Raw genomic sequence first — 13,106 nt, forward strand, 5'->3', positions numbered from 1 at the left:
CTTATGATTAATTGGGATTAATATAAAGGACTGGGTGGACTTTTAACATTGTAGGGTGCTTGTGTACACATACTGCCAACACACACTTATTTTCAAAATTTTGTAAAATAGGTGCCCTTTCACACTTATGAACCTTTATGAATCACACTTATTCTTAAGTCTAGGAATAAGAGTACATTTTTATAAAAAAAATTTCTTCTTCTTTTTAATTTTCTCCCCTTTTCTCACTGTTAGAAATTCAGTTCCAGCTACACATTTTAACAATGTATTCATGTTGGATCCTTTTTTTTTCTTTTTGTTGATTTTTTCCCAAATTTGGAATGCCCAATTCCCAATGTGCTCTAAGTCCTCATGGTGGCAGAGTGACTCGCCTCAATCCGGGTGGCGTCTGAGACCGACAATCCGCGCATCTTATCATGTGACTTGTTGAACGCGTTACCTTGAAGACATAGCGCGTGTGGATGCTTCACACTATAAGAACTTATTTAAATCTGTGTTATGTGCCCTCATCTACAGACCACCATCACATAACAAAGATTTTATAAATGAGTTCTCTGATTTTTTTATCTGCTATTATTCCTTGCTCAGATAACATATTAATTTTGGGGGATTTTAATATTCACGTGTGTTGTCCTTCGAGACCACTGGTCAAAGAGTTTAATTTTGTTCTATTCTTTTGGTTTATTTCAGAGTGTTGCTGGCCCTACACATATATGTGGTCATACCCTTGATCTGGTTTTATCTCTTGGTTTTTCTATCAGCAATGTGCAAATTGCTGACACTGTGTTCTCAGATCACAAGACTGTTATTTTTAAGCATAATATTTCATGCAATAATGGCCTTGTTGCAGTCGCATCTCATTTTATCACTCCTTCTAATGTTAGTAGTTTTTTTAGCTGCTTTTAATGTTTCTTCACTGAAATCACTGCTTGAGTCTCCACTTTCTGGTATGGGCCTGAGGAGTTGGTCTCCAAGTTCAGTGTTCTGGTATCTTAAACACTGTGGCTCCGTAAAAAATTAGGAAGAAAAAAGTCAAGGCTCAGCCCTGGTTGAAGAGTAATGCCCGTGCTCTTAGGCAGGAGTGCAGGTAGGCTGAGCGAAAGTGGCTTAAAGATAAATTACAAGTGTCCTATAAAATTTTGAGAGACTGTTTGACAAAATTTCAAAGAGCAGTTAAATTAGCCAGATCAAGCTATTTTTCTAATATCATTTCAAAGAACTGTCATAATGCTAAAGTTCTTTTTTCTACCATTACATCATTTCCTCAACCAGCTGCCCATACTCCCATCTCCCCTTCGGTGGACACATGTGAGCAGTTTTTTAAATGTTTTACTGTTAAAATTGCTGGTATACGCTCACGCATCTTACCTGCTAGCAATTATTCTGTTACCTATCCTGTTCCACAAAATCTGTTGACCTGTTTTGTACCTGTGTCCCTGTCTCAACTCAAACATATAGTTGTACATATGAAGCCTACTGGTTCTACGTGTGATGTTATTCCATCCACTTTGTTCAAGGAGGTGGTGGAATCAATTGGTCCAAGTGTGTTATGGATTATTAACAGTAGCCTGACCACTGGTATTGTTCCCAGCTGCTTCAAGCATGCTGTTATTCAGCCTCTTCTTAAGAAAGCAAATATTGATTCATCTGATATGAACAGCTTTAGACCTATATCAAAATTATCCTTTATGTCAAAAATATAAGAGAAGACGGTGCTTGCACAATCAAATGGTTTTTTGGCTATCAATAATTTGCTCAATACATTTCAGTCAGGCTTCAGAGTTGGTCATAGCACAGAGTCAGCTCTCTTGAGATTTTTAAATGATATTTTATTAGGTGTGGATTCTGGTAGTCCTGTTGGTCTTCTGCTGCTGGATCTTAGTGCCGCTTTCGAAGAGACCAGGTTGGTATTCAGGGGTTAGCCTTGGATTGGGTCTCTTCATATCTGAAGAGTAGAAAAATTTCAGTCTGTTTAGAGAACTGTTCTTCATCAGTTGTTCCTTTGACATTTATTCTCCCTCTACACGCTTCCGTTAGGAAAGATCTTTGATAAACATGGCATACACTACCATCTGTATGCTGATGACTCTCAATTTTACTTTCCTATTAAACATGGGAAGCACCCTTCTTTTGAGTCTCTGCATAAATGCATGGCCGATGTGAAGTGTTGGCTGGCAAACAACTTTCTCCAATTAAATGAGGATAAGTCAGAGTTTATTGTTTTTGGTCAAAGGGGATGTGAGGTCAATTTAGATAGCAATTTGTCACTGCTTCCAGGGAAAAAACTTCCCTATGTAAAAAACCTGGGTGTTATTTTTTTAAATGTTTTTTTCCATCTTATATAGCAAAGTTGAGGTCCATCCTTTCTTTTGATGATTTGGAGAAGGTTGTGCATGCCTTTGTGTCTACTCGATTGGACTATTGTAATGCTTTGTATCTGGGTGTGAGTCAGGCCTCTCTCTCTCGCCTGCAGCTGGTCCAGAATTCAGCTGCTAGGCTTTTAACTGGAACAAGGAAAAGAGACCATATTACCCAAGTATTGATTTCCCTACATTGGTTACCGATCCAATACAGAATCAAGTACAAAGTGTGCTGTATGTATTTAAGGCTCTCCATGTTCTTGCACCAGAGTACATCTCTGCTTTAATAAGCTTGCATCAACCTTCAAGCTCTCTCCTTTCTGGTGATCAGCTGTGTCTGTCAGTTCCTCGATCTCGTCTAAAAACAGCCCGTAGACTTTGGAATGAGCTTACATTGGTCATAAAATCATCTCCATCTCTATTCTTTTCCCAGGGGGCCTTAAAAACATATTTATTTTCCCTAGCTTTTAATTCATTGCATTATAAATCGTACTAGGTCAATTTTGACCGTAACTCCATGTACAGCTCTTTGGTACCCAGAGTGGTTTTGGAAAGTGCTCTATAAATAAAATTGAGTTGAGTTGAGTATGTCCTTCAAAAATAAAAAAAACAAGAAATAAATAAATAATAATGGTTCTCTCTAAAAAAAAATGTAATATTATTTGATTGAAAAACCCCCTTTGCAGTCCATGTATCAAATATGATGCAACAGGCTTTTGAGGAATATCTCTCAATCAACATTACATTACATTCATGCACACTAGGGCTGCACGATTTGGGGAAAATATCATATTGCGATTATTGAGGTTAATATTGCGATATGCGATTGCGATATAATAAACAAATGGTATCATGAGTCATCTTGCTTGGTTATCAAGGAAAATGCACTGATTACTGATAATGCTGAAATGTGTATTTCTCAACTCAAATATACAAACTAGCAACAACAACAACAACTATAAATGCAGTGTTTTCAAATTAAAATTATATTTTTACAAAATTAAATAATATCTTTGCATTACTGCAAACTTGTTACTTTCTCAATATTACACCTAAACAAAATAGAACAATACAAATAACATGCACATTTTCATGAAAATAAGATTGTACAAACAAACATTTGACATTTAATCAGGATGTAACATGTACTTTCTATAAACTCTTTTGAAAAGAAAACTGGATATAAAAGTGTGATTCACTCAAACCATTAAAACTGTTGTTGTGTTTTTTTAAATGACAACTGGTATTTCCAAATCCTCTTTCTAAAAGTTCTACTTATCGCTGGTACCTCTTGTCCAGTGTGTGGATCATTTTCTGAAATCTCAGTTTTCTACTTTTCTCTGTGCTGTTTCAGGTGCTGAAACCCCCCCCCGCTCCACACTCCTCCCGGCGCTATCTCAGGCAGAGGTGCCACCGGCATGAGATACATTCCCCCCATCCCTGGGGCAGGGTGTATCTTGCGTCCCGTGTGGTCATCCCCGCCTTCCTCACCCTGGGAGGAGACAGGAGGGGAAGACAACAACAACAAAGAAAACAATATAGGCGAGGGAAAAGGCCAACACGGTGCGAAAGAGAGAGAGAGGAGAGAGAGAAAAAGCTCACTCACCGGTTCTCTGATGTACCGTCGCGTGGTCCTCGAACACTCCTCCACACTCAGGCAGACGACAGCCGCTCCAACCCCGGGTGAACTGGAGTCAAACCTCCGACCCCCAGTGGGCAGAACGCCCCTCCGATTTTCTTGTAGCAAATGGGGACACCCCTGCCCTTGGCAGCGGCCCTACCGCTCCGGGCGGTCGGGGACTTTCTTCCCTCCTCCCCTCGCGGACAGCGGTCTCCCTTGCTCCAGGCGGTCGGGGTATCCAGTTCCCACTTGCCTCGCGGACGGCGGCCGTTCAACACATCCGGGCGGTCGGGCTACTCCGTCACCCGGCAGATGGCAGCGGCACTCTCCTGGGTGGACGGCAGTGTCGAGGACTCTGCAACGGGCATCCCTCCTCCTTCCCGGGCTTTCGGCACCAATGTAACACGGTTAAGGATGGGCAAGGAGGAGGCGAGAACCGGCTTGTCAACATAAATTATAATTTAATGCAAACTGAACTCAAACATAAACAAACACACACACACGACGGACATGCCCGTAATTCTCTCTCTCTCGAACAATTGTCACCGGCCGCCTTTATCTCTTGCGCGCCTCATCAGGCCGATTGGGGACCGGGCTCACGATATTCCAACCTGGCCCCGCACCCCTCCGCTCCACATATATATATATATATATATATATATATATATATATATATATATATATATATATATATACATGTTTAATGGTCCAAGATGGCGGCGCGGTAGCACGCAGCGGCCACTCCGGATCCAAAATGTGCTATTTTTGTTAAATAACCAGACTTTTGCAGCACATGTACATCGGAGCAACCGGTGTTCATGTTTACCATCGCCAGCTGCAACCAAGCTGCATGATGACCTGCAGGAGGCGCTACACGAACTCGGCTTGCTGTGGAGACCAGGCCTCCAGTCCTCAGCGTCGCCTGAGGCCGGGAGAGAGGACGTCGTCAGCGGTGTGCGAGGATAGGGTGGGGGTCAATAGCCGGCTGGCTCTCCTGTCTATCCTGCTCTCAAATATTTGCTCCCTGGACAATAAACTGGACTACATCCGACTCCAACAGGTTACGCAGCGTGAGTTTAGAGACTGCTGCGTCTTTGTTTTCACGGAGATGTGGCTCAGTGACAGAGTTCCGGACGCCGCCATTCAGCTAGACGGGCTCGCCTCGTTTCTTGCTCTGCACACCCGGCAGCGGGCGGGTTAGTGACTGAGGGGGAGGTCTGGTAGAGGCGTCCTCTGGACTCGTCAGAACCGGCTGGCCGGGGAACAGTCATGGGACTGAGGGCGGGGGGTCCCCGTCCAGTGTGCCAGGACTGTTGAGGTGTGGCGGCAGAGTGCCATGAGAACGGCATTTGCAGGCCAGGTGACCAAGAGACAAAGGAAATTGCTCTTTTACTGAGAATGTGGGTACACAGGGCTGCGGCAAATAAAATAAATTCAACAAAGGATTCTCCTCCCGGCCCTCAACCGTCTTGGTCCCTGGGTCGATTGTCTCAGGAGCGCCTGGGAGCCTTGTGGGTCCTCAAGGGGGTCCGTGAGATGGGGGGCCTCAACTTCCTGCGGGGTGCTCAACATGTGGTCTGAGAGCTGGGCCTGGGTTGAGGCAGAGCAGGACGTTTCTTCACCACAGGAGGATGCCCTCGGCGAGCAGACGGGGCATGGCCCATGGCGGCAGGATTGCGGCGGGGCAGGATATGTGAGATGGTCTCCGTCTGTTTCTTCACCGCAGAGAACTGCTGGTTAAAGTCCTCGATGGTGTCGCCGAAGAGGCCGAACTGTTAGACAAGGGCGTTGAAGAAGCATACTTTGACGGCTCATGCATCTCGACCAAGTTCAGCCACAGATGATGTTCCTGGACCCCGAGTGTGGCCATCGCCTGCCCGAGTAACTGCTCGTTCCTCTCAATATCACACAGGTGTTGTTTAGTGACTGAGTTGTAAGATGTTGTCTCTGTTGACAATGACAGAGCTTCTGTGTGCTTTTCTCTACAGAATGTTTTTGGTAGTAACCAATTCTAAAATCAAATACTCAATGTGATGTATTTAACTGTTATCATATTTCTTTTGTTTTTAGGTGAAAAAAGCAAAGAACACACTTCAGGTTTAAGCCCCGCCCACACCCGGTTCAATCTGAATACAGAGACAGATACAGATCATTTTGTCATATGAACAGATACAGATACAAATACAGATAATAGCTTCACTGCACACCCCTACACACTAATTGACGTTGAACAAAACAAAACTGCAAAAACTACTTTTAGTGTGTGTGTTTTTATTTAGATATTCCCTAAAATCAATATGAATGTCCTATAATTGCTCCTGTAATGAATATTCCTGAAATGCACATGGCTTATTCCATAACTATAAAACATGTTAACTCCTGAACAGTGAGTCCACTTGCATTTTTGTATTTACAGTAATTGTTTTTTTTTTTTCATCACAAATGGAAAATGAACATTGGATGGAAAATGTCTTAGTATTTGGTATGTCTCCTCTTTCTCTTTAATGACAGCATGTGCTGGATCTGATATGAACAAAACCTGATGATCATCTTCAGTATGAAAGCAAAGAAATGTAATCATTTGCACAAATAGTTACATTGCTTACATATAATTAGTGACCTACAAATGGTACAGGATCTTTTTAACTTTTTGTTTAAAACTTTTTAAATAAATTAAAAAAAAATAAGATTTTGAATCCCAGATTTTCAGTGTGAACTCCCATGTATTTTTTGGACATAAGGGAAATTTAGAGACTGAACCTCTTGGAACTCTCATTGAAAAGTCCTGGTCTGCGATCAGACGCATCGTCAGCCGATTTTGCCGGGGCTTCAGCCCCGAATGTTTTGAGTGTAGCCCCGAATGTATTTTGAAATGTTGACTGACAAATATGAAACCGGACAATAGCCTATGTAAACCCCCGAAATCACAAGTTGCCTTATTTCATTGTGCTTTGGCTTTGCACATACTGCATACAGCCTGTAAAAATAGACATAGGTCTTAAAAATAATCTAGCCTATAGAATAAGTTCCTTTGCTGTCGGTAGCCTATGGGCGACTCCGTTTCTTCCTCTCTGTTGAATATGCAGCAGGTAGTGGAGGAGTTGATATCAACTAACGTTACTTAGTGGCGAGTTAACAGCAGTTAGCAGGAAAGACAGCAAAAATGAAGCAAATTAGGCTTTGGGGATTTTTCTGAAAGAAGTCAGTGGGCAGCCAGGAACAGTGGGCAGCGGTTCAAGCCCCGTTCCAAGCGTACTTTTCTTGTTTATCAGGTGTTGTTTTCTCTAAGGATAACCAATAAGCATTAGCATAAAATGTATGTGTGACTTGTTTTGTGATATTAGTTTGTAGGAAATATACACTTTGATTTGATTAAATGGTTTTGTAGAGTGTAGCAAAGATGAGCAGCAGCAGCTGTGCCAGAATCAGGCATGGAAACTGGTAACAATTAATCAGTCACTTTACTTTAGAGAAAGGTAAAAGTGAAACATTGTTTATCTCAATGCTCCTAATGATCCGAATGAAAGGATTTTGATAGATGAACATTGAGAATTATATACAGTTCGATGCCATGGTGTGTCAATGAACTTAGACTAAAGTTATTCTAGGATCTTATACATCATTTTGACTATTTATGTCAAAAAATATAAATTATTTATATTAAAAAAATATTTTTTACCTCACTTTACTCACTATAATATAACTCTTTTGTGATGACTTTATGTTAATGTACATGAAAATTCAAGAATCATGATAGATATTAGGGCAATCCCACTGATCTGCTCTTCCCAATACATTTACTTCAATGGTATTGGTCTACAATTTGAAATATGTAGCACTTGATGAATTAGTTGTTTGAAGCTGATTTGCAATAAGTTATGTGCTGTATCTGTTCTTTTGCATCACAGATGATTCAGGGAGGAGAGAGGATGTTGAGGATAGTACTAGAGTGGAAGACTTAGGAACTGTAGAAACAGGCCCAGCCAGAGCAAAACTCAAAGAATACTGTTGCGGCAAACCGCCCGTCACCCCGCATTCCCTCATTGGTACCAGGTGAAGCTAATCCGCAATAAGTTGCGCGTACCCAGGCCGGATAAGGCAACGCTCCGTTGCTATTGTTTGTGTGCACTGGGAGCTGACGCTACGGCAGACAGCAGCGCTGGCTCGAGTATTAGAGCTTAATGTCTGTTTTGAACACTGTGCGGGATCGTTTTTTTAAATTTATATATATATATTTTTTATTATTTATTTATTTATTTATTTATTATGCAATACAAAAAACAAACAAATACAAATACAAAAAAAGAACAATGAGGGTTACATTACATTACGACAAAGCTTGTTATACTAATTTATATGCATTACACCATAAAAGAGTCTTACATGCAATAGAATTGTTAGAATTTCTTAAAGAATTTAAATATATATCAATATCTTTCTTGAAAATAAAAAAGGAAGGAGATTTCTTTGAAACTTATTTACACTTATTTGGCAAGAAAAAGTAATAAATTAATTATAAAATTAAAATGAGAGGGGTCTAAGTTCAGAGATTCACCAAAAAACTAAATTTTTTGGCTTATACAAAAGTTTGAAGATAAATACTTTTTAACAAAATTTGGGAAGTCTACCCAAAATACTTTGCAGTAAGTACATTCCCAAAACAAATGAATAATTGTTTCTTCAAACTGATGACAGAAGGAGCACATGGGGGAAATACTATTATTGAATTTAGCAAGTTTATAATTTACTGGGTAGCAATTATGTATAATTTTAATAGAGACTTCAACAACTTAATTTGATAACAAAAAATGTTGTCGTAGGAGCCAGAAATCTTCCCATTCTATATCATTAAACTTATTATTCCAAAAGCTTACACAAGCAGGTAGAGAAATCTGACACCTGTTAAGGGTCAAGCGAATTTTTTAGTTTGACATGTTACTGAAAAGACCTTGGTCAACAAATAAATTAGTGTTGTCAAAAATAGGAGGAGAGCATAAGAAACCTTTAGGGCCAGGCTTTATTAAAAGTTTGACACAATCAGGAATTGCACCAAAAACAATGGCATACTCTCTTGGGGGTACTGGAAAAGAGAAAACTTGCATAAAAGTTTTGTAATTGAGCAGGACACCCCTATCATCTATAAGTTGACTCACTAAAAGTATATTCTTGTCAAACCAATTATGAAAAAAAAAAGATTTATTTTTATATCTAATATTTTTGTTGTTCCAGATAAAATAACTATGTGGAGAAAAACTATAATTATATATTAGGGACCAACACATTAAAGCCTGTTTATGAAAAAATTTACACCTCCAACTAAACAGAAAATATGATTTGGAATGACATTCCAAAAAGACGTGGGGTTGTTTAAGAATGATTTTATCCATTTAACTTTGAAGTTATTAAGAGTGGAATAGTCCACTAACTCAAATCCCCCCATAGCCCGATCAGCTATCATAACACTCTTTTTTATTAAGTGAGTTTTACAATTCCAAACAAAGTCTAATATAATTTTGTCCAATTTTCTACAAATCTCCACAGATACATCCAGTGCCATTGCGGGATAGATAACCCGAGATAATCCATCTGCTTTGGACAGCAACACTTTACCTGTGATAGACAGATCACGCTGTAACAAGGAGTTTAATTTACGATGAATAGCAAGGATAAGAGGTTCAAAGTTCAGTTTTGATCTCTTTTTCTGATCTTTACATATAATAATACCTAGGTATTTGACTTCAGATTTGACTGGGATGTCACAAATATTAACTTCAGTGGAATGTTTTACAGATAAAAGTTCAGATTTGTTGATATTAAGAACTAAACCAGAAGCAGATGAAAAAGAATTAATTATGTCTAAAGCTAAAAAAAACTTGATCTTTATTTTTCAGAAATAGAGTTGTGTCATCAGCCAATTGGCTTATTAATATTGATCGATTTGCTACAGAGATACCTTTCAAATGACTATTTTGAATGAGGATGGCTAATAATTGCATAGGAAGCAGAAAAAGGTATGGTGAGATTGGACAGCCTTGACGGATGCCTCTCTCTAAATTAAACCTATGAGTAGTACCATGTTGTAATTTGATTGAAGCATTGGCGTTATTATACAAAGTTTGAATTGCATTAATAAAATTGGGGCCAAAACCAAAAATATTCAGGGACTTGAGAATAAAAGGAAACTCAACAGAATCAAAAGCTTTATAAAAATCAAGAAAAAGCAAGAAACTGTCATCAGGGATGAAATTTGAGTAATCTAAAATATCAAGAACAAGTATAATATTATTTGAAATAAGTCTGTCTCTCATGAAACCTGACTGACATTCATCAATTATATCATCTAGAACACATTTAATCTTTTTAGCGAAAATCATGGCTAATATTTTGTAGTCGTTATTTAGGAGGCTAATAGGTCGCCAATTTTCTAATTGAGCATGGTCCTTTTGAGGTTTAGGGATCAAATTTATAACACCCTGAGTCATAGAGGGTGGGAGAGTACCCTTATGAAGACTTTCTAAATAAACTTTGAGGAGAAAAGGAGAAAGATCATTTGAACATTTCTTATAAAATTCTGTGGTCAGACCATCATTACCAGGAGATTTATTTAGTTTCAACTTGTCAATCACCTCAAAGATATCTTTAATTTGAATAGGAGATTCACAAAGAAGCTTGCCATTATCATCAATTTTGGGAATATGGTTCATGTCAAGGGAGTTAAAAAATAAATCCAAGGTATGTTGAGAGTGTCTAGAACAATAAAGGTCTTTATAAAACTCTTCGCAATAATTAGAAATGTCTTTATGATTCTTTAAAACCACTCCATTTACATTAAGACTATTTATAGAATTAAGATGATTTCGCTGTTTCTCTAATTTGAAAAAATAGCTAGAATTACGTTCTCCCTCTTCCAGCCACCTCCTTCTTGAACGAACAAAAGCACCCTTTGCTTTATGTATATATAAGTTATCTAATGAATTCTGTAGTTCAACCAATTCTGATTTCTGAACAACTGATAAGTTTTCAAAGGGGATGCAGGATGCATTAACCTAATATTGTATTTTAAAAGCTCCCAGTTAGAACCAAAATTATCTTCAGTTTGAGCTTTATTAAAAAAATATTGAATCCTAGATATCACAGATCGACAAATTTCCTCATCCTCTAATAAAGTAGAGTTTAGTTTCCAATATGAACTATATGTGCTTGAATAAGAAGAGTTATCTAACGATAAAATTATGGATTTATGATCAGACAATGGAGAAGGCAAAATTTCAACCTTAGTGACAAATTCAAATAAAGTGTCTGATATTAACCAGAAGTCAATCCTAGACTTCAGTGAACCAGAACTGTTAGACCAGGTAAACTGTGAAGCGTGAGGATATTTATCCCTCCAAATGTCAATTAGGTCAAATCGGGAGATCAAATCACAAAGGCCTGATGAACTATTAGATAATTTAGGTGGTGATCTGTCCAAAGAGTTGTTTATAGTTTGATTAAAGTCTCCACCCAAGAGAATAAGCATGTTAGAATATTTAGATTTGAAATATTCTAAATGCGTTTCTATTGAATTAAACAATTTCAAGTTATTTTTTGTATCATTAAATCCGTAAATGTTACCCAGGACAAAGATGAAATCATTTAAAGCAACCAATAAAAAAAGAAAATGGCCTTCAGGATCAGAGATTGTCTCTATAATTGTACCCTTAAATTTGTGCTTTAAAGTTAGGACACCAGCTGAGAAATTAGAACCATAAGAATTAAACAGCTCATCACCCCAATGAGATTTCCAAAACTTAAAATCACTAGGATTTGCATGTGACTCTTGTTTAAAACAGAAATCCGTATTAAGAGTTTTTGCATAAAGGAAAATAGCTTTACGTTTGACATCATTACGCAACCCTCTTGCATTAACTGAGAAAATAGAAAATTTAGGAAACATAGGAACAAGATCAGGAATCAGCCAATCACATTTTGTACGTAAAAAAAGTAATTACTTGTAAATAGGCATGGTTGGGGTCGTTCAGAAAAAATTTAAAATAATATGAAATACTTATACACATCTACACACACTTACCAAAATCAGTTAAATAAAGTCAAAAACCACATCTGTACCTGTGACTTCTTATTAAATAATATTTTAACCTTTCAATTGGCATTTTGAAGGATGAAAACAAAGTCACTTTCTCAGGCCAGAAACGCGTCGGGAAAGGCAGAACAGAACCACAAGCTAATTTAAGCTCTATTTACTCGGCATCTCCACGTTCTGCAAAACGAGTTCTTTACCATCGACATACGCCTTTGGACCAACGAAGTAAGCGCGGCGTCCTTGCTGCCGAGCCTTCTCAACAAGAGGCCAAAGTTTGTTCCGCTGCTCTCGATCTTCGGGGGGAGATATCTTCTGCGAAACGCAAGTGATGTTTTGCCAGATAAGGAGAGTTCTTTGCAGCTTTCCAGAGTGCGTCACGAAAATGACGCATCGTGAACTGTAAAATAATTCCGCGAGGATTTTGACCAGCGGACAGAGCGCCATCGCTCCTCAGTCTCCCCAAACGGTGTACCACATCAATAAGCTCATGAGATTTGCCAGCAAAAGCTGGAGTGACAGCCTCGCAAATATCCAGAACTTTCTGCCTGAGGTTTTCTCCTGGTTGTTCGGGGAGGCCGTGGAGCCGCAGATTCCATCTCCTCTTATATCTGGAGACATCCTGTACTTTGTTCTCCAACTCACTGATTCTTTTTTCCGCATTTGTTACCCGATTATCGACTCGCTCCACTTTTCCCTTTACATCTTTAATTTCTTCTGTCAAAAATTCAACTGAAATCTTCACATCCCGATGCTTTTATCAAGGATATCAGCTCTTTCATTGATGATGGATTTGAGAGACGTTATAATCATAGTGGCTAGAGGAGATTGTAAATTTTCATCACCACCATCATTATAATTTCTGCCTTTTTTTTTCAATGGTTCCTTTATCGGAGTTTCAGGCAGTGGAGCAAATGCAGGTGAGTCTGAGTCAAAGTCCACTGTAACACAGGCACCGAGATTTAAGGATGAATCCATCGGTTTAGATTTGCGCTTCTTCTCTTTTGTCATAATCCAGAAACCCTCCAAAGGGTTCAATCACAGT

The sequence above is a fragment of the Xyrauchen texanus genome, chromosome 28 (assembly GCF_025860055.1).
Source record: "Xyrauchen texanus isolate HMW12.3.18 chromosome 28, RBS_HiC_50CHRs, whole genome shotgun sequence".
NCBI classification, from domain to species: Eukaryota; Metazoa; Chordata; class Actinopteri; order Cypriniformes; family Catostomidae; genus Xyrauchen; species Xyrauchen texanus.